At 39.9% G+C, this 23,667-nt stretch overlaps 2 long non-coding RNA genes across 2 annotated transcripts in view; one reads left to right on the top strand and one right to left on the bottom strand.

Annotated features, from left to right (window-relative positions):
- The first annotated feature begins 1,248 nt into the window (after positions 1 to 1,248).
- The window catches only part of LOC135199888 (uncharacterized), a 30,925-nt gene continuing 8,506 nt past the window's right edge, over positions 1,249 to 23,667 (top strand). Inside the window, exon 1 of the long non-coding RNA XR_010311147.1 lies at positions 1,249 to 2,213. This is a non-coding gene — a long non-coding RNA (uncharacterized LOC135199888). The remainder of the gene's footprint in view (positions 2,214 to 23,667) is intronic.
- LOC135199887 (uncharacterized) lies at positions 6,636 to 8,705 on the bottom strand. Its single transcript, XR_010311146.1, has 3 exons — positions 8,649 to 8,705; positions 7,830 to 8,009; positions 6,636 to 6,961 (listed from the first exon to the last, which is right to left on the bottom strand). It is a non-coding gene; the product is annotated as an uncharacterized LOC135199887 (long non-coding RNA).

Genomic DNA, 23,667 nt, shown 5'->3' with positions numbered 1-23,667 from the left:
TGCAAGTGGATATCTATCAGTGTAACAACCTGACAGAGGCAATTCTCTCTCTCTCTCTCCTCTCTCTCTCTCTCTCTCGTCTCTCTCTGCTCTCTCTCCTCTCATCGATTGTAATACTAATGATACTCCTCCATCCTCCACACAAAATTCCGTTTTTTAGAATTCTAAATGAAGCGATTATTTTAAACAGGTATAGGCATAAACGACCGAATTGAAAACAGCTTATACAATGGAGTAATATGTGCATGTTTTCAACCAAACTTCGTACAGATAAAAAGTATCTCCGAATTACTTCTCTCCTAACAAAAAATGGCTATGAAGATATCGATAATACTCAAATCAGCCGAGATTTTGAGAATGTAAGCAATATCAAATGCAAATCATGTACATGACGATGTACAGTAACGATATGATAATAGTAATACTGTTATTGGATACAACAATCAAAACAACTTTTAAGTCCATCATTATTATTAATAAAGTTGTACTGTTTAATTTTTGCAAATAATAATTTTTCTCAAAAAAAAATTTCGATTTGTAATTTAGAAGTGGTCCTATACTACAGATATGAAATAAATCCATGTAAATTTTCCATGATTTTTGGCCTCGTCTTATCTAAAGGTCGTCTTATACACGGAAATATATGTTGTATATATATATATATATATATATATATATATATATATATATATATATATATATATATATTATATACATATATGTATATATTCTCTATCCTTAAATCCATGGTAGAAAGGTAAGTGGAACACGGACGTGGAATAAGTAGTACTTCGTATTATGTTCTACATTTTAAAGAATATACTACGAACATACTTGTTCCGTGTCCCTGTTTTCACTTACCTTTTTACCATTGATTCCAGGATATTCTTAAGTGCGTGTTCCTTCGTGCTACACTTATATATCGATATATATATATATATATATATATATATATATATATATATATATATATATATATATATATATATATCATCTCCACCGATAGAACTAAAGAAACAGGAGGAAGTGTGAAGAGATTCTAGGTGACTGACGAAGCACGTTCTCTGATCTGAAGAGAGTCAGTTTGTGCTAGATGGGCCTGACTTTTCCAATGATGATTTGGTGGGACGTTTTGGGAGGATTTCCGGACTTGATTGCGTCCTATCTTCTCTCAGTCCACCTATATTTAGAAGATGATTAGCACCATTATGAGGGTTCGGTATGCCACTGGTAGAGGTCGGCCCCGACCGACTACCTGTGGCCAGTGGTACGGACTCGGTGTGCGCTGACTCGTTGTGTATGTGTGTGTGTATTTTCGGTTCCTTCAACTTGTAGGTCTTTGCTGGTCTTAATACGCAGCTATCGCACCTTGCAGGAGATTTCCATAGTTCCCCTGTAATACTGACCTCCCCCAGAGTGGTGAACAGACAGGCAGACCCAAATTGTCACGCCAGGGCTAAACCTAAAAATTTTTAGTGGGTGGGCATTGGACCTGTTTTTTCTTTTTTTACTTAGCCTTCGCATATAAAATATCATGCGTCTATACTGTAGTACACTTATTTCTTCAGATTTATGTATCATTTATCGATTGTTCGCACGTAATAAAAATGTCATTTAATAAGACACTTTTAATGTTACATATTAATGAATATTTTTTTTTATTTTTATTTAACTACATCAACAAACAGTTTACTAAATTCTGTCACTATCAAGAAGTAGTGTTTTCGTAATGTTTAGATCATCCGCTACAGACCTTTTGGGCGGAATTAATTGAGTGGGGAGCTGGGGGAGGCTATCTGAGGTCGCTTTTGTGCAGGAATGATGACGAAATTGAGTGTCATTCAAATGGATGATTAACGAGTAATTATGAGAGGGCAAAAATAACTAAGATAAAAGAATGATCTATGTGATCTTCGAAAGGGAGATTTTTTTATCTACCTATAAATAAGACGCAAAGACGGCCTTTTCTATGATAAACCTCATCGTTGTTTGAAGGAATCGGTTTTAGTGTCATTTTTGCTGTTAACATTACCGTCACTAGATTCACTATGCATAGTTAATATGTCAGTGTATGAATATGGAGGTAGGAATAGGCTAACAGACTTACACAGGACTGGCCTGAACTTTTTGACCACCTGAAGCCTAAATAGGTCATCTGACGTCGAGGTTAATTGCTATTCAACATTCACAGCAGGAGTCGACGACTGAACTCGGTAAGTTTATTCTTATTATCATCGCTTACTCGGGGAGTAAGCCTGCAAACTACTTTGCTGTTGTTGTTGGTCTCTCCACATTTACAAACGGGTTGTATTGACGAAATTCCAAGCAGAGATCGTAATGAAAAACATATTGGTCAAAGTGGCAAACTACTGGCATCAAGATTAAATCAACATAAATACTGTGTACATGTAGGAAGTACATCGAGTGCCCTCTTTCTACATATGAATAATCTTTATCATGCAATTAATTGGAAAAATTCAAAGAAAATTTTATTTTGTAGAAATATTATTAAAAGAAACATTATAGAATCTAGTAAAATAAAATAGTAGTCCAGTAGTGTTTTTAATATATACAACGGACAATATAAACTAGATAACTGGCTTACGAAATGTATTGTTGATAACTTCGTAGCAATGTAATTGACTGCTTGCTAGTTCCATTTCCGTTTGTAGTAGTTGTCCTTTAAGTATAATTCTAGGCTGTGGACCATTTGCTTCTTGACTAGGCTGTTTGATAGTTCTGTATTTTACTCTTTTTGTGTGTGTGTTTTTATGTTTACCATTGTTATTTCGAAGCTGTTTTTCATTCTTTTATATATTGTACCCTGATGAGGTGCATCAAGAATACATGAAAGCGCTACGTACTGCTGCTTTTCATTTTTCCTGCTGGCTCTTGATATACAATCTTCACGTGTTACTTGTGATCGAATAACACACACACACACACACACACATATATATATGTATATATATATCATCCTACAGTAGATGTCTTATTGTTCGTCAAACACAAATCGTAATAATAATAATAATAATAATAATAATAATAATAATAATAATAATAATAATAATAATAATAATAATAATAAGTCCAAGTCAATGGCCCCTTTGGTGGGCTTGTTCAAGACGGATAGGCTTCTTCTTCATCTACCGAATATAATAATAATAATAATAATATAATAATAATAATAATAATAATAATAATAATGATAATAATAATAATAATAATAATAATAATAATAATAATAATAATAATCGATAAATAATAATACTTACAGGAGTTGAGGGACTGCGACCGGGTGTGAGCACCAGCAGCTAAAGCCGTGTGATTGATCGATCGATCGATCACTCAGCTGACAGAAACGGTCTCTGTGGGGAAAGGAAATGTTACTAATGTCAGTCCCTGACGTCTTTATTTTTTTCAACCACCTTCAGAGTCGCCGCGGTTGTTCCCTCACTGACCCTCAGTGGCGTGAGTGACTGCCTCTGGTTGGTTTCCTCTGTCTGGCACTCCTGGGTGTCAGCTTCTCGTCGCTGCTGCTGCTGCTGCTTGCTGCTTGAGACGAGCGAGGGCCATTTGCCATGGTCTGGGTCAAACTGGCTTTGAAACAAGGTCACAAGCTCATCCTTGAATCCTTGACATGAAATTCAGTTCGAATTTTCACCTGTGACTGATCATACTCACCTGCAGATGGCCTCGGTGCCTCCTTTTGTTCATTTCTTACTAACTAATTTCTTTGTTCTTCTGTTGTAAGTGAGGTCTACCCCTTTTGTCTGGATTTCCCTTTACCTCCTCTTCCTTCTTCTTCTTCTTCCTGAGGAAGACCATCGTATTCTATGGAACCTTGAATTTCAAGTCAGTGGCTCCTGTGGTGGGCTTCTTGTTCCATATGAATAGGTTTCATCTTCCAAATATATAATAATAATGATAATAATAATAATAAGACAGAAATAGGTCCCTGGAGAGAGAACCTAGTGGTGACTACGAAACTGTGATTACAGAATTGCAATAAAATTTGAAGAATGACGTATTTTGATCGAGCTTTCTGAGCAAGGGCTGAAGTTATTCAGTATGAGAAAGACTGTTCTCAGACTCACTTTTGTGAGCCAATAGACGTAGATTCAGTGTCAAAGCAAATGCTTAGACCTTTGTTCTAGTCATAACTAAGAAGAGAACAAGAAGCGCCTTTAGTTTCCTTTAGAATTGTCACTTTATGAAAATGATAATGAAACACCTGCCTCACTCGCTACAAATATGTGTCGTGATGAGTCGCTTCCTCTGAAAGCCAAAACTGCAGTATTCCATTCCCGCTTTCTTGGAATGCCCTGTAATGTGTCCTGCATGAGTAAACTAAGTAAGATCATGACCAAGAACACGAGAAGTTTTATTTTTTTATTTTTTTTATTGATTCAAAACCAGTCTTTACAACATTAAACTAGAGGACTGATATTGCAAGAACCCTCCTGGAAGACGTTGTGCAACTGGAACTGAAGAATTTCAAGGGCGAAGGTGCAACGCATGATTGACTACCCTGATACAATTCAACGTGTGTTTTAATAATTTACTTAAATATTTATTTAGTTATTTATTAATGTGTCGATTTATCTGGTTTTCTAACAACTTTCCGTATTTCTCAATACCTTCTGTTACTTCTTTTGAATAACCTCCACAACATTCTTTGGAAGCTTCTTGAATTTCAAGTCTACAGTGGCCCCTTTGGTGGGCTTCTTGTTTCATTTGAATAGGGTCCTTCATCTTCTGAATAATATGATAATAATAATAATAATAATACTAACATAATAATAATAAAATCCAAAGCCAACTTATAAATCATTCCCTCCATACATTCGTCAGTTACAAGCGTTCTTATCTTGCTTACACAGTTGGATTTCAAAAACCAGCTGCAGTCATTAAGTTTGCCTCTAAGAAAGTTCACCATAGTCTTGTTGTCATCAAAGTTCCCTCACCTGGGCTCGTAAAGGAAGAGACGAATAAAATGGTTGCACTTTGTTTTGGTGCCTTGTTTTTTTTTTCTCGAAATACAGCGTTAATGCCTGCAACCAGTTCTTGTACCAACCTTGAGCTCAACAATGTCAAGTTCTCTATAAACCACTAGAATGCACTGGTGGTCTTCTTACAGCAGAAATGAAATGTGTACTACACACAGACAACACCCTATTTACGAACATTCTCTACTTCCGATCGAACTTTCAGATCCAAACGAACGTGATTAGAATGGAGACTATTGTCAGAGCGCTCCCCTTTGACCCTCGAGTTCAAATTCTGTTCTGTACATAACTTGCTGTGGTTTGGGATGAAAGAAACATACAGAACTGTATCGACTCTCTGTCGTGCTGTACTTGAATAGGCATGAAGAAAAATGTAGTATGATCTACTTAACGGGCAGTGCAACGTAGTAACTCGTTCGTAAAGTAGGGCGGTGTCTGTGGACCATCACAAAAGCTGCAGTTTTGATAATTGCAACCGTACGATGTTTGCAGGAAGTACCTCATTCATTTACACATCCATACACATAGCCAATATAATGTATAATCAGTACAAGTGTAAGTATGTACTATGTTCTGCCTATATATTAAAGATAACCCACTGATTTCCCTTGTCCTAAATGAAAATCCTCGTTGTCATAAGTCACAAAAGGACCGAGACACTGCATTGCTACAACACTTCATAACGACATTATTTCCGCTCAGCCGGAACACCAGTCACGTACCAAAACGACAAGGAATGCATAATATGTAAAACATCTAAACTTAAGAAGGCGACTACATCAGGATCATACTAGTAATAGTCTAATATACATGTCACACAAACCATGGCATAAAATTTATTAAATCTGTATAATAAGCACTTGGAGGGAAATAACTTGAACGGCACAAAAGTGTCCACCTGCCATTTCAGCTCGGAGCATTGTCACACCCGGACGAACAAGGAGGTGGAAGAGAGACGGTAGCTGATGATGACGACATTGCACTCCCATCACTTTGTCATTTCTCCTCACAGTCAGTCAGTCAGTCATTCAGTGGAGGAACTTCCAACCTCATTGTGTGCTTGTGCTGATTCTTCTTCTGTATCGCCCTAGTAGTAGTAGCTATTTGATACGCACAGACAGACTTGTGGTGGTCAGTCACCACACCAAGGAACCCCAGTCCAGACGAACTCTTGGGTGGGGAGACCAAGAGACGGCACTGTACTGATCTCCAGACTACCGCAGGAAGTCTGGGGATCAGTACAGTGCCGTCTCTGGTCTAGGTTTTTCATGCGTCCGTCCGCACTCCTTCCTAACAGAACCTGAGCGACGTCCTCAGAACTAGTCAGTTCAACAACACCCCGCAGCAGTTGCCACGGCAATGAGGGAATTTGGAAATTCTCTGATCAATGGACTGACAAGTGTTTTTCCCCAACACAGATCACACAGGTTTTTTTCCACTTTTGTCAGGCATTCCAGAGGCACATTGTGCAGCTTGGGTTCAAAAATAGGCACCACAATGAGAGAATGTTCAATTGTTTATCTATTCCGGAGTGGATGAGGAGGAGGAGGAGGAGCACTGCAGGCCTCCTCCTACCAACAACAGCACTGAAGGGTTCAACACCCCAAGCATCTGGGAACTGATTTCACCATTGGAGAAGGAGGGAGGGAGGGATTCGAACCCAGACTAAAACCTACAATTACTTTGCCTCAGTCTGTTGCCTCTAATCTCCACAGCTTTTTTGTAAGACTTGGTTCCAGTTGTCTTCAAGAGTTTCTGTGATTATCTTTTAAATGTCACATTCAGCTGATGTATCGTCTTCCTGGACCTTTGGAGATGACTTCCGTCCCGCACAACTCGTGGGCAGGTGGGGACAGGTTGCAGACACTAGATATTGGATGTTAGGCTGTTTCCACAGAGGCTAGCCATTCCCAGGAATCACCCAGAAATATCGAAGTCTAGCAGCAGCAAACCTGAAAATAGCGGAGATCCATAAAGCTTAGGGAGATCTTCTGTGGACACCTATCAAATAAGTGAAATGGAGGAAAGAATACATGACGTGTCTAGAAGAATTCTTGGGCATTCAAATTTGGCTCCCATCAATCATCTGGGAAACAGCTGGAGGTCTTGGGTGTTCAACAATTCTTGGGTCAGTAATAAGACTGAGGATATCTCACACTCAAAAGTTGCGACGCCAGTAAGAACTAACAAATCAATCAGTCAATCACACTCAAAAATTTAAGTCAAGCCTATCAAGCATAAAAAACAACAGAAGCTAATATTCAGAAATAATCTCTGATGTTGCTCATTTCCAGAACAATTCTTCCTAAACCACACCTGGTATATTGTTATCACAGAGGCTCATGACCTCCTAAGGGAGCTCGTATTCTGAGGACTGTCTGAAGGTTCCAAGATCTGGGGAACCCACCAAAATATTTTAACATCTGGGAAGAACCAGAAATATACCAGCCTATGGCTTACTAACTGAAAGACACCAAATTGCATAAATGTAATGTATATTTCAATTTCATTTACATAGAGAGAGAGAGAGAGAGAGAGAGAGAGAGAGAGAGAGAGAGAGAGAGAGAGAGAAAGGTTAAGCATCAAGCACCCCATACTGTGGGACCAATTTGCTGTAAGGCCCATTTTCACAAAATTCTTTCATTGCCACTAAAATATCCTATTGTTTGTAGACAGATGCCCTGCAGCTAACTATATCTTCCCGTTATCTGTGAGTTTTTAACCTTGCCTCTTTATTGAGGTGTGGTAAGAACTGAGTCATTTCAAATGGCAATTCACCGCCAAAGAGTTAGTACTATATTGTTGTTGATTCAACTTTACCTTCACACTGTAGTTGTCCCTCATCTCGGTCTCTTGTCCCTCGCTGTAGTTGTCTGTGGTTTCTAAATAAAGAGACAAACTAGAAACCGGGGATGGATCTTTGCAGAATCCAGATTGGTCTGCGAAAGGAACAGGGGGCCTTGCTTCTGCATCTGGACCTGCACTGAGGTTAAGTGGCACCTGTTAGAAGAGGAGACAAAGCACAAAAAAACATTAGTTAGCATTCAAGAAACATTCTTCGTGTTATTCTTGAATGGCTGAGAAAAAGTCGCTGCATAAAACTTAAGTTCAAGTGAATAAATACCAAGCAGGGGTTTTCGATGTTCACCGAAGTCCTCTTCACCTTCGTTCAGGTTGAAAACTCCTGTTTTTATACTGACTCACTTAAACTTGGGGTTCTGCAGTGGCTTCTTTTTGAACCATTCAGACAATGGCACCTCAGTAATATCTCCTCGGGTACTACTTGCAAACTGTTTGTAGTCTGCAGTTGAATCCTCTGCCAAAAGGCCCTGACCATGTGAATGAGTAGTGTCTCGAGAGACTCACCGAAGGCGCCTTTAAATATATTGCAGGCAGAAACAAACAAAAGAAGTAATGGTAGCAGAAGTGACTGAGGCCCAGATATTGAAGCATAATAACAGAAATATAGCACGTCATGTATTGCATCAGCATATGCGAGAGTGCCTGGGCAATAAGCATTTATAACACACAAAACCCGGCTGACGTACACATGAACTTCTGTTTATCTGTTCACAGACATTGTATGCATAGTGCGTGACAACTATAACCTTGCCGGAGGGAGAGCAGAACGTTACTCACCAGGCAACTTGTGGAATGACCAGAGAGAGAGAGACCCAGCTTCTTCCTGGCAGATGGGCATCCCTCTTATCCTCCTTGTGCAGAGGCAGCCGACACCAGAAGCACCGTCACAGTTGCTGCCGCTGCTGCTGCTGCTGCTGCTGGGAGGCTGACTGCAGCGTGTGACGTACCAAAAGACACCAGCAGATGCAGCAGTCGGCAGAAGAAGAAGTTTCTGCATTGTCGTTGATAGATAACCTTGCCTTCTGTTGCCTTCTGTTCTTTCCTATCAATGGACTTCTAAGCTCTTATGAAGGGACAACTACTTCCTATCAATGGATATCTATTTTCTATAAATGGACATCACGTGGATATCATATTCACTATAAATGGACATCATATTGACTACAAATGGACTTCATACTTCCTATAAATGGGCTTCATATTACTTATAAATGGGCATTTTATTTCCCATAAATGGGCATCTTATTTCCTATAAAGGGTATGCTATTTTATATAAATGGGCATCTTATTTCCTATAAGTGGGCATCTTATTTCCTATAAGTGGGCATCTTGTTTCCTATAAGTGGGCATCTTGTTTCCTATAAATGGGTCTCTTATTTCCTATATTCCCCTGTTGTTGCAGAAAGAAAAGGTGATTATATCATTCATTGCTCCGAACATCTTCTGTAGCCCCACTCTCAGTGAGTTCCTGAACTACACTAACATAGTTAGATGCAACAGCTACATTTAATGCTGTGCGACCTTCGTTGTCTTTGTCATTGACATTTACCCCTTTGCTGATCAAGAGTTGCACTAATTCTCTGTGACCTTTAAAAGCCGCTAAATGAAGCATTGTATCTCCTTTTTTAGTTTTGCAGTTTACATCAAAACCCGACTCTAACATAACTGTGATGACATCACATTTCCCACCCAATGCTGCATCATAAGCACCCGTTCGGCCATAAGTATCAATATTATACATATCAGCATTTGCTTGAATAAGAGTTTTCATTATCGGAATATATCCCCAACCTGTTGCAAGATGCAAAGGGGTTCTTTGTTCGTTGTCATGAACATCTACTGTAGCCCCACTCTCAATAAGTTCCTGAACTACACTAACATTGTTAGATTCAACCGCGTCATGTAATGGTGTGCGACCAATGTTGCCTTTGTCATTGACATCTGCCCCTTTACTGATCAAGAGTTGCACTAATTCTCTGTGACCTTTCCCAGACGCTATATTAAGCATAGTATTCCCTTCTTTATTTTTGCAGTTTACATCAAACCCCGACTCTAACAGAACTGTGATGACATCACATTTCCCACCCAATGCCGCATCATGACCACCCATATAGCCATAAATATCAATGTCATATATATCTGCACTTGCTTGAATAAGAGTTTTCATTATCAGAATATATCCCAAAGATGTTGCAAGATGCAGAGGAGTCCATTGTTGATTGTCATGAGCATCTGCTGTAGCCCCAATCTCAATGAGTTCCTGAACTACACTAACATCGTTAGAGTGAACAGCTGCATGTAATGCTGTCCAACCAATGTTGTTTTTGTCATTGACATTTGCCCCTTTACTGATCAAGAGTTGCACTAATTCTCTGTGACCTTTTAAAGCTGCTAAATGAAGCATTGTATCTCCTTTTTTAGTTTTGCAGTTTACATCAAACCTCGACTCTAACAGACCAAGAATGACACCACATTTCCCACCCAATGCTGCATTATGATGATCACCCATATCTTTATAAATTTCCTTTTCGTAGTATATATCAGCTTTTGCTTGAAGAAGAGTTTTCATTATCGGAATATATCCACTATATGTTGCAAGATACATGGGAGTGCATTGTTCATTGTCATGAACATCTACTCTAGCCCCACTCTCAATGAGTTCATGAACTACACTAACATGGCCAGATTCAACAGCTGCATGTAATGGTGCGCGACCATTGTTGTTTTTGTCATTGATATTTGCCCCTTTACTGATGAAGAGTTTCGCCAATTTTCTGTGACCTTTTAAAGCCGCTAAATGAAGCATTGTATCTCCGTCTTTAGTTTTGCAGTTTACATTACACCCCGACTCTAACATAAACTCAATTGTACAATATTTCCCCTGAATAGTTGCTGCATGAGGTCCCATAGCGCCATAATTTGGTAAATTATATATATCAGTATTATCCTGTTTGAGTGATTGAAATATTGCAAAGTCTCCTCGTAATGCTGCAAGATGCTGAGCGGGTGGTTTATTCTTATGATTATCTGCCTTAGCCCCAGATTCAGTGAGGTATTGACCTATACTCTCATTGTTCGATTCTTCAGCTGCATCTAATGCCGTATAATCATATATGTCTTTGTCATTCACATTTACCCCTTTACTGAGCAAGAGTTTCACCAATTCAAGGTGACCTTTATAAGCCGCTAATTGAAGCAATGTAATTCCCATTTTGGTTGGGTAGTTTACATCTAACCCCGACTTTATCATATTCTCTATAACATCACATCTCCCTTTAAAGGCTGCATCATGAGCACATGTATTACCGCACATATCGATTCTATAGATATAAGCATCTTCTTGAATAAGTGTTTTCAGTGGGGGCAAATGCCCCATCATTGCTGCAATATGCAAAGGAGTTTGTAGCATACAGTTTTCAGCATCTACCTGAGCTCCAAGCTCAATGAGGTATTGAACTAAACTATCATGGTTAGACTGAACAGCTGAATGTAATGCCGTGTAACCATAATGGCCACTGTCATTTACATTAACTCCTTTGTTGATCAAGAGCTGCACTAATTCTCTGTGACCTTTCGAAGCGGCTAAATTAAGCAATGTATTTCCTTTTTTGGTTTTGCAATTTACATCAAACCCTAATCCTAAAAGATACTCTAAAGCATCTTTTTTTCCGTATTTAGCTGCAACATGAGCAGCCATGTCGCCACATATGTCAGTACTATGAATATTAGTATGTGCTTGAATAAGAGTTTTCATTATCTGAATATATCCCAAATATGTTGCAAGATGCAAAGGAGTGCGTTGTTGTGTGTCATGAATATCTACTGTAGCCCCACTCTCAATGAGTTCCTGAACTACACTAACATCGTTAGATTCAACAGCTGCATGTAATGGTGTGACACCCATGTTGCCTTTGTCATTGACATTTGCCCCTTTACTGATCAAGAGTTGCACTGATTCCCTGTGACCTTTTAAAGCCGCTAAATGAAGCATTGTATTTCCTTCTTTATTTTTGCAGTTTACATCAAACCCCGACTCTAACATGACTGTGATGACATCACATTTCCCACCCAATGCTGCATCATGACCACCCATATCACCATAAGTATCAATGTTATATATATCTGCATTTGCTTGGATAAGAGTTTTCATTATCGGAATATATCCCAAACTGTTGCAAGATGCAAAGGAATGCATTGTTTATTGTTATGAACATCTACTGTAGCCCCACTCTCAATGAGTTCCTGAACTACACTAACATTGTTAGATGCGACAGCTGCATGTAATGGTGTGTTACCCATGTTGCATTTGTCATTGACATTTGCCCCTTTACTGATTAAGAGTTGCACTAACTCCCTGTGACCTTTTAAAGCCGCTAAATGAAGCATTGTAGCTCCTTCTTTAGTTTTGCAGTTTACATCAAACGCCGACTCTAACAGAACTGTGATGACATCACATTTCCCACCCAGTGCTGCAACATGACCACCCATATTGCCATAAGTATCAATGACATATATATCTGCACTAGCTTGAATAAGAGTTTTCATTATAGGAATATATCCCCAACCTGTTGCAAGATGCAGAGGAGTGCATTGTTGATTGTTATGAACATCTACTGTAGCCCCACTCTCAATGAGTTCCTGAACTAGACTAACATCATTAGATTGAACTGCGTCATGTAATGGTGTGCGACCAATGTTGCATTTGTCATTGACATTTGCCCCTTTACTGATCAAGAGTTGCACTAATTCTCTGTGACCTTTCAAAGCCGCTAAATGAAGCATTGTACTTCCTTCTTTAGTTTTTTTGGGGGCAGTTTACATTTTTCAAACCCCTGACTCTAACAGAACTGTGATGACATCACATTTCCCACCCAATGCTGCATCATGACCACCCATATTGCCATCAGTAGCAATGTTATATATATCTGCATTTGCTCGAATAAAAGTTCTTATAATTGGAGTATATCCCATAACTGTTGCAAAATGCAAAGGAGTTTTTTGTTCCTTGTCATGAACATCTACTGTAGCCCCACTCTCAATGAGTTCCTGAACTAAACTAACATTCTTAGATTGAACAGCGTCATGTAATGGTGTGCGACCCATGTTGCATTTTTCATTGACATTTGCCCCTTTATTGATCAAGAGTTGCACTAATTCTCTGTGTCCTTTAAAAGCCGCTATATTAAGCAATGTATTTCCATTTCTAGATTTGCAGTTTACACCAAATCCCGACTCTAACAGAACTGTGATGACATCACATTTCCCACCCAATGCTGCATCATGAGCACCCATATTGCCATCAGTGGCAATGTTATATATATCTGCATTTGCTTGAATAAAAGTTTTTATAATTGGTATATATCCCCAACCTGTTGCAAGATGCAAAGGAGTTTTTTGTTGATTGTCATGAACATCTACCATAGCCCCACTCTCAATGAGTTCCTGAACTAAACTAACATTCTTAGATTGAACAGCGTCATGTAATGGTGTGCGACCCATGTTGCCTTTGTCATTGACATTTGCCCCTTTACTGATCAAGAGTTGCACTAATTCTCTGTGACCTTCTAAAGCTGCTAAATGAAGCATTGTACTTCCTTCTTTAGTTTTGCAGTTTACATCAAACCCTGACTCTAACAGAACTGTGATGACATCACATTTCCCACCCAATGCTGCACCATGAGCACCCATATTGCCATAAGTATCAATGTTATATATATCTGCATTTGCTTGAATAAGAGTTTTCATTATCGGAATATATCCCTTAATTGTTGCAAGGTGCAAAGGAGTTTTTTGTTGATTGTCATGAACATCTACTGTAGCCCCACTCTCAATGAGTTCCTGAACTACACTAACATAGTTAGATTCAACAGCTCTGTGTAATGCCGTGCAACCATTTTCATCTAGTGCTTCTATGCTAGCAACGGTTTCTCTGAGTATCTCCATGACTATTTATGAGCAGTGAATTCTGAAATGAAGAGTGACGTGACCTAAGATCTAATGCTTCCGGTATTTGTTTGGCGTCTGATCTAGGTTACTGAACCTGACCTAATGATCTAACCTGTTCTACATTATCTTCTCTAACCCAGCCTAACTGTTGGATGATCCACTAATAAGAATGCCCTAAGATCTACTGCTTTCCATAGAGGTACAACCCTTAAGGTGCAAGGTCATCAACTCCAACAAGAAACCTGCTGTCTGCTTGTGCACGTACCTGTAATGTCTTCACAGCCACAGTTACAGCGGCAGCAGCAGCATCTTCCTCGTAGGCTGCATCCAGAAGGTGCCCAGGATCTGCATAGGGAATTGTTAGTCTGACACATGACATAAAGGTTTTATAGTTTTATGCATCCCGGTAAATAGTACAGTGTTGAATCGTAGTGTCAAAAGTCCTTCACCAAGATTGTTTCCAAGAATATGATGTTTTGTTACCATTGGCCCCACAGAAGCTGTAATTGTTTGCAATTGAAATACCCTCTATTGTTGTAGCGGAGGAATTGTAATTTTCCCCTGATTTATTTTTCATGTTTTGAAAGGGCGACATCTCTCTTCCATATGCGTTCTTCGCTCGCTACAAACTACCTCGATGGAAATGCCATGTAATATATAAATAATATACACAAACACAAACACACAAACAAAAGAGAGTGGGGATATGTGGTTGGAGATGTGGCTGTGTTATATAAAAGGGAGTGTGGATATGTGCTTTTTGTTGTGGATTTCCTCTAAATTTGTGTTGACAGAGAGAGAGAGAGAGAGAGAGAGAGAGAGAGAGAGAGAGAAGCTCAGAATAATAAACAAGACCAAAGGTCTCAATTGCCCTGTCGCTCTTAGTAACGATGACCCGTCAAAGGCCGTAGATCATTCAAGTTACTACTTCAGGAACCGCTGCTTCGGACTATTGATGATGATTTGTTCTCGTCATTATTCCGTTTACTGTGCCTCGGTTCAGTCTCTTTCTTCCATCGTACTTCCCCAAACCCTCTCCTAACAATTGATTCATGGTCATGGCGCAACTGCTTTGAGGGTTTCCTCCAGTTACACCTTTCCAACCTTTTCACCCTCGATTTCAGTTTCACCAATGAATGACCTCAAAGGTCCCAGCGCTTGGACTTTTGGCCTAAGGACTATATTCCTATTTCGTATAGTGAGGGTTATTGATCATGTAACCCTTTTCAAGTCGTACTTTCACTGTTCCTTGTAATGTCCAGTTGAACACTTCTCGTGAATCTCTTATTGTTTGGTCTTCTTTAAATCTGAGACTTCATGATATTCAGTTGCTTCTATACCATCATGCAGACTATCATGACTGTTAGTAACTCACCTGACTCTGATTTCCGAGTCATGGTTGATTGAATGGCATAAAATCTGAGGTGTCATTTGAGTCGCTTTCATCCACTACCCTCTGAATTCCAAAAAGTTTTTAAGCCTCTTGGTAATCAGTCAGTTGACCAGAAAACAGACACTACTATAGCTGGATCCATAATCCTACAGCTCCCCTCTCTAATCTGGATCAAGGGAGAGCGTCAAGTCTCGCTTTCTTCTAGTTGTCTGTCAGAGACAACTATTAAGACGACCTTGTCTGTCCGCCCGAACTTTTTGCGTCTGCCCTCAGACCTTCAAAACTGCTGAGGCTAGAGGGCTGCAAATTGGTATATTGATCACCCACCCTCCAGTCATCAAACATAGCAAACTGCAGCCCTCTAGCATCAATATTTTTTATTTATTTTGTTTTCTTTAGGTTAATTTAGCCAAAATCAGCATTGAGGAGCCAAACTTGGAGACGTTTTTTGAGTATATCTTTTTATTCTTTTCCCAGTTAGATGTTGCCAGTTGTGACTTTGAGATATTGTTTGCGATTTATGATTTTAGTAAGAATTTTTGTTCATGAAAATTGTCAGTTCAAAGCATTTCACTATTTGTACCTGGAAGTGAATTTTGTCACGTGTCAAATTTAATGTACGTGTGTCATTTTTTTCAATACTCATTTTTATATAGTGGACGCCTGTAGTAGATTCACATCACCTGGGCATCTGATGGCTAGGCCCGTCCCTTACGACGCTCCTGATTGTCTGCTGTTGAGAAGCCAATCACTGGGCTGGAAACTCTTCTCAGTATCTCTCGAGAGAGAGAAAGTTCACATAGGCAGGATGTAGTATGTTCCACCTCTCCTGGGGGATACTTTTGAACGACGTATATCCCTCAGGAGAGGTGGAACATACTACATCCTTGACATATGTGAACTCTCCAGAGGGACTGAGGAGAGTTTTCAGCTCTGTGACTGGCTTATCAACAGCAGACAATCAGGAGTGTTTGTAAGGGACGGGCCTAGACATCAGATGCACAGGTAATGTTTGTTTCATCCGCAACAATAATTATAGAAAAGTTTTTTAATTATTTCTTCTCTCTCTCCTCTCTTCTCTCTCCTCCTCCTTCTCTTTCTCTCTCTCCAGGCAGTGTTTGCCGTATCATTATCAAGTTGTGGTGTCACAGAATGGGTTTCCACATTCCGCCCCTTTTCCCTTTCAGAGCTGGTGGAGCTTCAAAGGCAGAAGAGCCTCCTCCCCCTGCCAATCCACATCTCGTCTTATATTTTATTGGTGTTGAAGATGATGGGATTATTATGATTGCACGTCCTCCTCCTCCTCCTCCTCCTCTCCTCCTCCTCCTCCTCCTCCTCCTCCTTCCTCCTTCCTTCCTTCCTGCGACCTCAGCTTACGCTGGTACCACTACTACTCATATCGCGAAGTAGCTCACCTGATGAGCAGACCTCAGCCTCCTCCTTCATCTTCCGCTGTTTGTGCTCTTTCTCTGAACATTTGAAGGCTAGGTTTCTGATCGTTGATAGACTGAATGCATTTACAAATACTCGCGCGTACAGATACATGTTTTTTTTTTTTTTTTTTTTTTTTTTTTTTTTTTGCTTGTTTGGGTTTGGGGGGGGGGGGGGGTGGGGCGGGCGTGTGAGGAATTCATCTCACAACGATTTATTTTCTAATGTTTTTGTGTATTCACTTGTTTCCGTGCTGTCTGTATTTTATTATAGTTATTGGTGTTTGTCTCACAAGAAATTATTGACTGATTTTCACTGCGTATTGCCGTCTGTTAGGTAATCGACAGACAGGAACTATGTTACTGTATTTGTATTCATGTGAAAACCAAATATATTTGCATGGCCATATATTTTGTAAAGATGTGTACGTCTATATTGCATATGACATAATAAGGGTGAAAGAACCACATCTACTCGAGAATGACACTCTTGACATTATTTTATCTGATTTTGCTATGTTCTAGCATGTGGGTACGTAGTATCTGAGGTGCGGTTAGCACCGAAAGGTTGGTTTTACATAAAGACAAAGTCTTTTGACATAAATGTTAGTAGCTGACGTTTTAGTAACGCAGTATGATTACTGTATTAGTTATGACAATTCATTTGTCCTTATATATATATATATATGAAATTGCTCTTGGTGAGTGTATTGCGCATATCACGTATGGTAAGAGTGGAAAGGGCGTTTTATTGTGTCTTGTTTGTTGCCTCTCGCACGAGAAAGTCCATCAGGAGAGGTCAAGAGATCGGGAAGGGAAAGGAAGGGTAGTAGTTCGCCCTTCTGGTCGCTCCTTTGCGTGCCCCTCTGTGGGTGTGTATGAATATGTGCGTAGTACACTGTATGGGCGTGGTATCGCCCAAAATTGTATTGACACACACCACCAATTAATCCACTACATTTAATAATTATGTTGAAGTTGCAAACTGTTATATTTGGAGTTTATTTTTGACAGCGAACTTGATAATTATTGTAAAGATCTTTATGCTCATGAAACCTTGTAAGTCAGTTCTGCATTCGTGGTAATTGTATAACTTGTCTCTTTTCCCCAACAAAACCCGAATGCAGGACGGAACGAATAGCTTCTTGGCTCAACTTTTGAGGTGACCTGTCATCTAGTGTTGTGTAGTGATGTGTGTGTGGATTTAGAAAGGGCGATTGCCCTGATTCTTTGAATTTTGTCGTAATTTGTTTCATTTGAGTGCCATTGAGTTATAATTCCCGTTGAGTGATTAATTTCATATGTCACTTATGTTAGTACTCTTTGCTATGCTTAACTTTTAGTTATTAAATTAATTTTAACTGTAAATTTATCAAATGCATTTCAATATCCCTCGATTTTATTTAATATTTTCCTATGTTTCAGTTTTGTGGATGGAGAATATAAATTGATCTGATAAACCTTTAGTGTTCATACTTGAAGGTTATGCAAATAATTTTTAGAAACGAGATAACACAGCGGTCCTCTAAGGTCTGAAAATCAACCCGTGGGTACTCCAACATTTTGAGGGAGAGAGAGGCGCGTACCTCTCGTCGTATCTCGTATAGCGATTTATGATCTGAGTTCATGTCTACAAGGACTGCTCAGTAAGTGAAAGTACTTAATTGTGGTACTATTCATTAATGCTATTGGTGTGTTATCCTCGTTAATAATGAATGGGTTGAGAGATATCTCCCCGTACTATAGAAACCGCAAAGGAAGTTTTGTGGAGTTGTTACGTAAGGCTTTTAGCGGTTTTTTGACCAAGTAACAACGTTAACCATATACAGTCCACTAAGTCCATCTTTTTTCGCCACAGGGGGTGGGGTCTCCCCCCCCCAAAAAAAAAAAAAAAAAAAAAAAAAAAAGAGGACACATCTTCCTCCTTAGTAGTAGTACATAGTTTCTGTTTTGTGACCTTATTTGCCTTAGTTGGTTCAACTTGTGGGTGGTGGATAGGAGATAGGAGGAAGCAGGGGAGATCCTATGAAGGACCTCACAGTAGTGTTGGTACCACCGCCCTGCCTCAAAGGTGGGCGGTTCGTAAGTAATACCAACTTGAGTGGTTTGTTGATCATGTTGAAATCATCTCCAGATGCATCTGGTCTTATGCGTTGTGATGCACAATCTCAATGAATTCAGTGTGAATGGAGAAACTCAAGGGGGAAAGATTTAACATATTTTTCTCTCTCTCTCTCTCTCCTCTCTCTCTCTCTCTCTCTCTCTCTCTCAATAATTACTTCTTGAATAATGGAACTGTTTCTTAAGTCTCTTATTAACCTCTTTTCTAACTCTCTCTCTCTCTCTCTCTCTCTCTCTCAATTCCTCTCTCTCCTCTCTCTCTATCAAAATGTTGCGAGTACTAACGGGTATATTTTCAGACCTTAATAATAATAGTTGACGGTTTGCTTGGGATATAGTATCTCTTAAAAGTTGAATTATTCATCTTCTTAATAATTCCTATGAAAGCTATCAATAAGTAACGTCCTCTTCGTTTTCGCTTGATTTCCTCCTCCATTTCAAAGTCAGTGGCCGTAAGAAATTGATGATAGACCTCCTCCGGTCTTGTAGGTGTCGAGTCAGTTATCTTCAATTTCCTTTGTTATTGTTGGTTTGTGTTTGGAAGGAGAGTGACTCCCGGACTCTTCATAGCTCTGAGGTTTCCAAGATGGTTCTGGCTGTCTTCTTCTTCTTCTTCTTCTTCTTCTTCTTCTTCTTCTTTTTCTGCGTTATCTATTTGATTATTATCAGGCACTGTTTGACGGTCAGTGAAAACGTAGACAGACAAAATGCTTGTCTGTTATGATGCCTATAGCTCCTATAACCCCTTTCATTCCTTTTACTGTACCTCTTTTCGTATTCCCCTTTTCTCCCAACTTGCTTTTTTTGAGGTTTCCCTCCTGTCACGCCTCGCAGACTGACCTGCTTTCAATTTCCTTTCCGTCTCTGAATGACCTCATAGGTCTCAGTGCTTGGCCTTTGGCCTAAGCTCTATTAGACTCCATTGGATTCGTTCATTATGTCGGTAGAGCTCCTCGTAACAAAAGGAAGCTATTTCTATTGTAGTGTTGTCGCTGCTTATAAGGTCGGACGCTCTCCCTATTTCCTCTCTCGGGAAACAGAGAGAATGGAATCCGAATTAGTAATCTGCATATTGTCCTGTGTCATCTTGAAAGCTGTTGGTGCAATCTGTATACATCGTTTTACGCGTAATGGCAGAGGAATGGAAAGCTACTTATCTAATTTCAGCAATTACTTTTTGATCATAACAGAATATGTGACAGACAAGAATAAGAGGAGGTCAGTTTCTTAGACATTTATGGTACATTGTATTAGAGGGTCCTGTGCCATATTTGCTTTGTTTTTATGCGTCGTCACCTTCTGCCCTACACAGCATCTTTACTGAACGCCTCCCATGTTTGTCCTGTCTGTGAGGCATTGTGAGTGTTGGGGGGGGGGGGGGGGGGGGGGGGGGGGTTGTTGCAAATCATTGCGAGGAGGACGGCTTTCAGTTCAGACGTCAACAGGCATTGGGACTCGCCTGTGGAAACCTGAAAGCAAATGTTCAAGCTGTGAAATGTATTGTTGAGTAAAACAACTGTCAGGATTATCATCATAACAAACCTGATCGTACTCCTTCAGTTTTGTCTACACACAAACACACACACACACACACACACACAGAGGGGAGGGGTGATGTTGGATCTCGTCCCTCTTTTGGGTAATGAAAGTTGTATAGACAGGATTGCGAGATTGTATAGTGTTCCTAAATGCCTTTACAGTTTTGCACGTCTTCCTATGGAGTCTTTTGTTTTTCACAAAATACGGCTGTTTCCCTCATCTGGAACTGTTTGGTAAGAAACCCTCTGGAATATGTGTGGACTTATAGAGCACAGAGACTGGATAGAGGTTTCTCGCAACCCTGTCTATACAACCTCTCTCTCTCTTCTCTCTCTCCCTCTCTCCCTCTTCGCTCTCTCTCTCTCTCTCTCTCTTCTGTGTGGGGTGTGTGTGTGTGTGTGTGTGTGTGTGTGTAGAACAAAACTGAAGGAGCACGGTCACGTTTGCCATAAAGATAATCCTAACAGTGGTTTTGACTCAACAATGCATTTCAAAGCTTGAACATTTGCTTTTAGGTTTCCACAGACGAGTCCCAAGGCCTCACAGACAACAAACATGGGGGGTCGTTCAGTAACAGAGTTGTGTAGGGCAGAAGGTGACGACGCAGAAACACCAAGCAAGTATGGCACACGACCCTCCAATATAATGCACCATAAATGTCTGAGAAACTGACTCTTTCCCTTTGTCCTTCATATGGACACGAATCTCCATTCCCTTGGAAAGGACTGCCTTTGTTGTTGTCATTCCCATCCGGACAGGACGTCGCCGAATGACTACTTTTATACTGGCCGTGAATATAGATGATTTGTGAGAAGGTCCTCTCTCCCATAGGTCTGCCCGTGATCGTTCCTTCTGCGTCCTTTCATTTGAGCGCAGTTTCTTTGTCCTCGGATACTGCTTAAGATGAAGAAGACGAAGACGAAGACAATCCCCCACGATGTGTTCCTTGAGATAGAAGCACTCTTATTGATTTCAGGCACAAGACGAATAGGTTTCTTTTAAAAAATATTTCAAAAAAAGGTGGCTATGCGGCAGGGCGCTGGTACCAACTATGTAAAAGGTCCTTCGTAGTATCTCCCCTGCTTCCTCCTCCTATGTCCTATCCACCACCCGACACCAGTTGAGCCAACTAAGACAAATATAGTCATACAAACAGGAACTACGTACGAGTGAGAAATGATAGCGAAAGGAAAAGACGAATTTAGAGATATCCATAATGTGAAAAATAGAACCTATTCCTATGCAAGTGACATTTCAGCTCGTCATTTCTTCGTGTAGTCCATTTACCGAAAGATTCGCTCAAATGGAGCCTATGTATTCCCGTATGTGATGATCAGGGAAGAGTGTAATAGAATTAGGTTAAAGAACAAAGGGCATGAGGGCGCTTCATTTGGAAGTGTTGGGACGGACGAGATAGGTAGTTAGATAGACAGATAGATGGTGAGGAGGGTAAGACATTGGAAAGGATATAGAAGCCTTCATGTCCATGAATGTCCGTAGCCTGAGATGAGTAGTAGCTACTACTTGAATATGAAATACGTGTTTAGATGCTGTATTTATAAATACACTTTCAAGAAAAGATTGTCCTGCAGCAAGGGAACAAATACCCTTCGATCTCTCCATACAGAGTTGCTTAGCAAAGCTCGTCTCATTTGATTTTTTTGTGATGTCGGGGGTGGGGGTTGGGTACGTTTATATGAACCTCTTAAAGAATTGCAACCTGAATCGAGCTCTTTGAATGAGTGTATACTATCTCAAAACCCCCAAGTTTTGTAAGCCTCTCACACCGCTTCGTACAGGGGACTACTACTTCCTTTCAAAATATACTTTTTATAATGAAGACGCATTTGCTTTCTCATGTCATCTTTTTTTATGTATGATTTTCCCCAGCGATTGTCGGGTCGAAGAGTTTGATAAGAAACAAAAAAAAAATCAAGCAAAATCTCTCTCTTTTATTACTTTTGAAAATCAGCTTTTATTTTCTCATTTTGAATGTTCTTCTATAAATATATATGTATACATTTATATGAAAGAGCCAGCTATCAGGTTACGCTGTTTTATACTACTACTTTCACATCTGTCAACGACCTCGGCTGAGGGTTTCATGGGCCGTGGCTGGTCTTCTTTTAAACATGGGTTAAGAATCCTTCCAGTCTAACATTCTGGAGGTATTAGTCGTCGTGGGTACGTCCATACACAGATGGCATTCAATTCAAATACCATTGCAGTGGGTATGTATGAGCGCTGTGCACCCAGACTACAGACGAGTACCTGACTTGTAGCATTTTGTTTTTATCTTGGATAAGTTGAAGTATTGCTCAGGTGAGTCCGTGTTGATGCCTGCATTAATTAGGGCTTGTGGAGTCCCAGTTGAAAGACTTAACCCAATAAATAGATAGATAAATAAATAAATAAATTGATCACTTGTTAGAATGGTCAGCCTCTTCATTGAGTGAGGATATCGAATGGACACACCGCCATGATAATCATTCAGGATTTATACAACCACCATGACATGAACTGTCCAACAATCTCTCTCTCTCTCTCTCTCTCTCTCTCTCTCTCTCTCTCTCTCTCTCTCTCTGAGTTGTTTATGGACGATACTATTGTTTGCAGCTGTGATTCTGAAATCGGGGAAGGTTTAAGTCATGAACCAATATTGACAGAGAGACATCAGTGGATCTCTGGATTTTTTCTTCGCATTACAACATTGTAAAATTATTTCCAGCAGATTCAAGTCTGCGTGAAGTGATTTTTTTTTTATTTTCAAGTTTCAAATTGCAAAACGGAAAAGGAATTTCTCCCATACATATCTTTTGAAAACGGGATCAGGAGACAAAACTAGAATTAATCTAAAGACTTGAAACGCCATTTGCAACGAAAGCTGACGAGTTACTGTGACGCAAACTGCAGTGCAATGGTGCAGTTTTCAATGCAGATTCTATCCCTTCCACAAATATACCAATTGACTCTCTCTTCTCTTCATGCACATCTCCCTCTCCCTCTCCCTCTCCCTCCCTCCCTAATTGTCACGGAAAACCGACTTTTTCCTCTTTCTGTGTTGGAAAGGGCGCCGTTGCAGATTCACAGCGGTTTACCGTTTCTCCTAAATGTGTTTTATTTATGCCATGGGCCCTTATGAAAAGCTGCGCCCTACATTATGCTTTTATTTCTAGATTTCTAGATTTAGCAACCCGACGTCGTAAACCGAAAAAAAAACTTCCAAGCGTCACATCCCATAGGGTTTGTGACGAATTATTTGATAAGGTGATGACGGCGTATTCAAACTTTTTTTTTAAAGTCTTTGTTTTGAGTCCTTTTTCTGCCCTTCATCCACAGGACTCATCCTCAGCCTCTTATTGAAGTA

Source organism: Macrobrachium nipponense, chromosome 26 (genome assembly GCF_015104395.2).
Source record: "Macrobrachium nipponense isolate FS-2020 chromosome 26, ASM1510439v2, whole genome shotgun sequence".
NCBI lineage: Eukaryota > Metazoa > Arthropoda > Malacostraca > Decapoda > Palaemonidae > Macrobrachium > Macrobrachium nipponense.
This window is presented reverse-complemented; position numbering and strand designations above follow the sequence as displayed.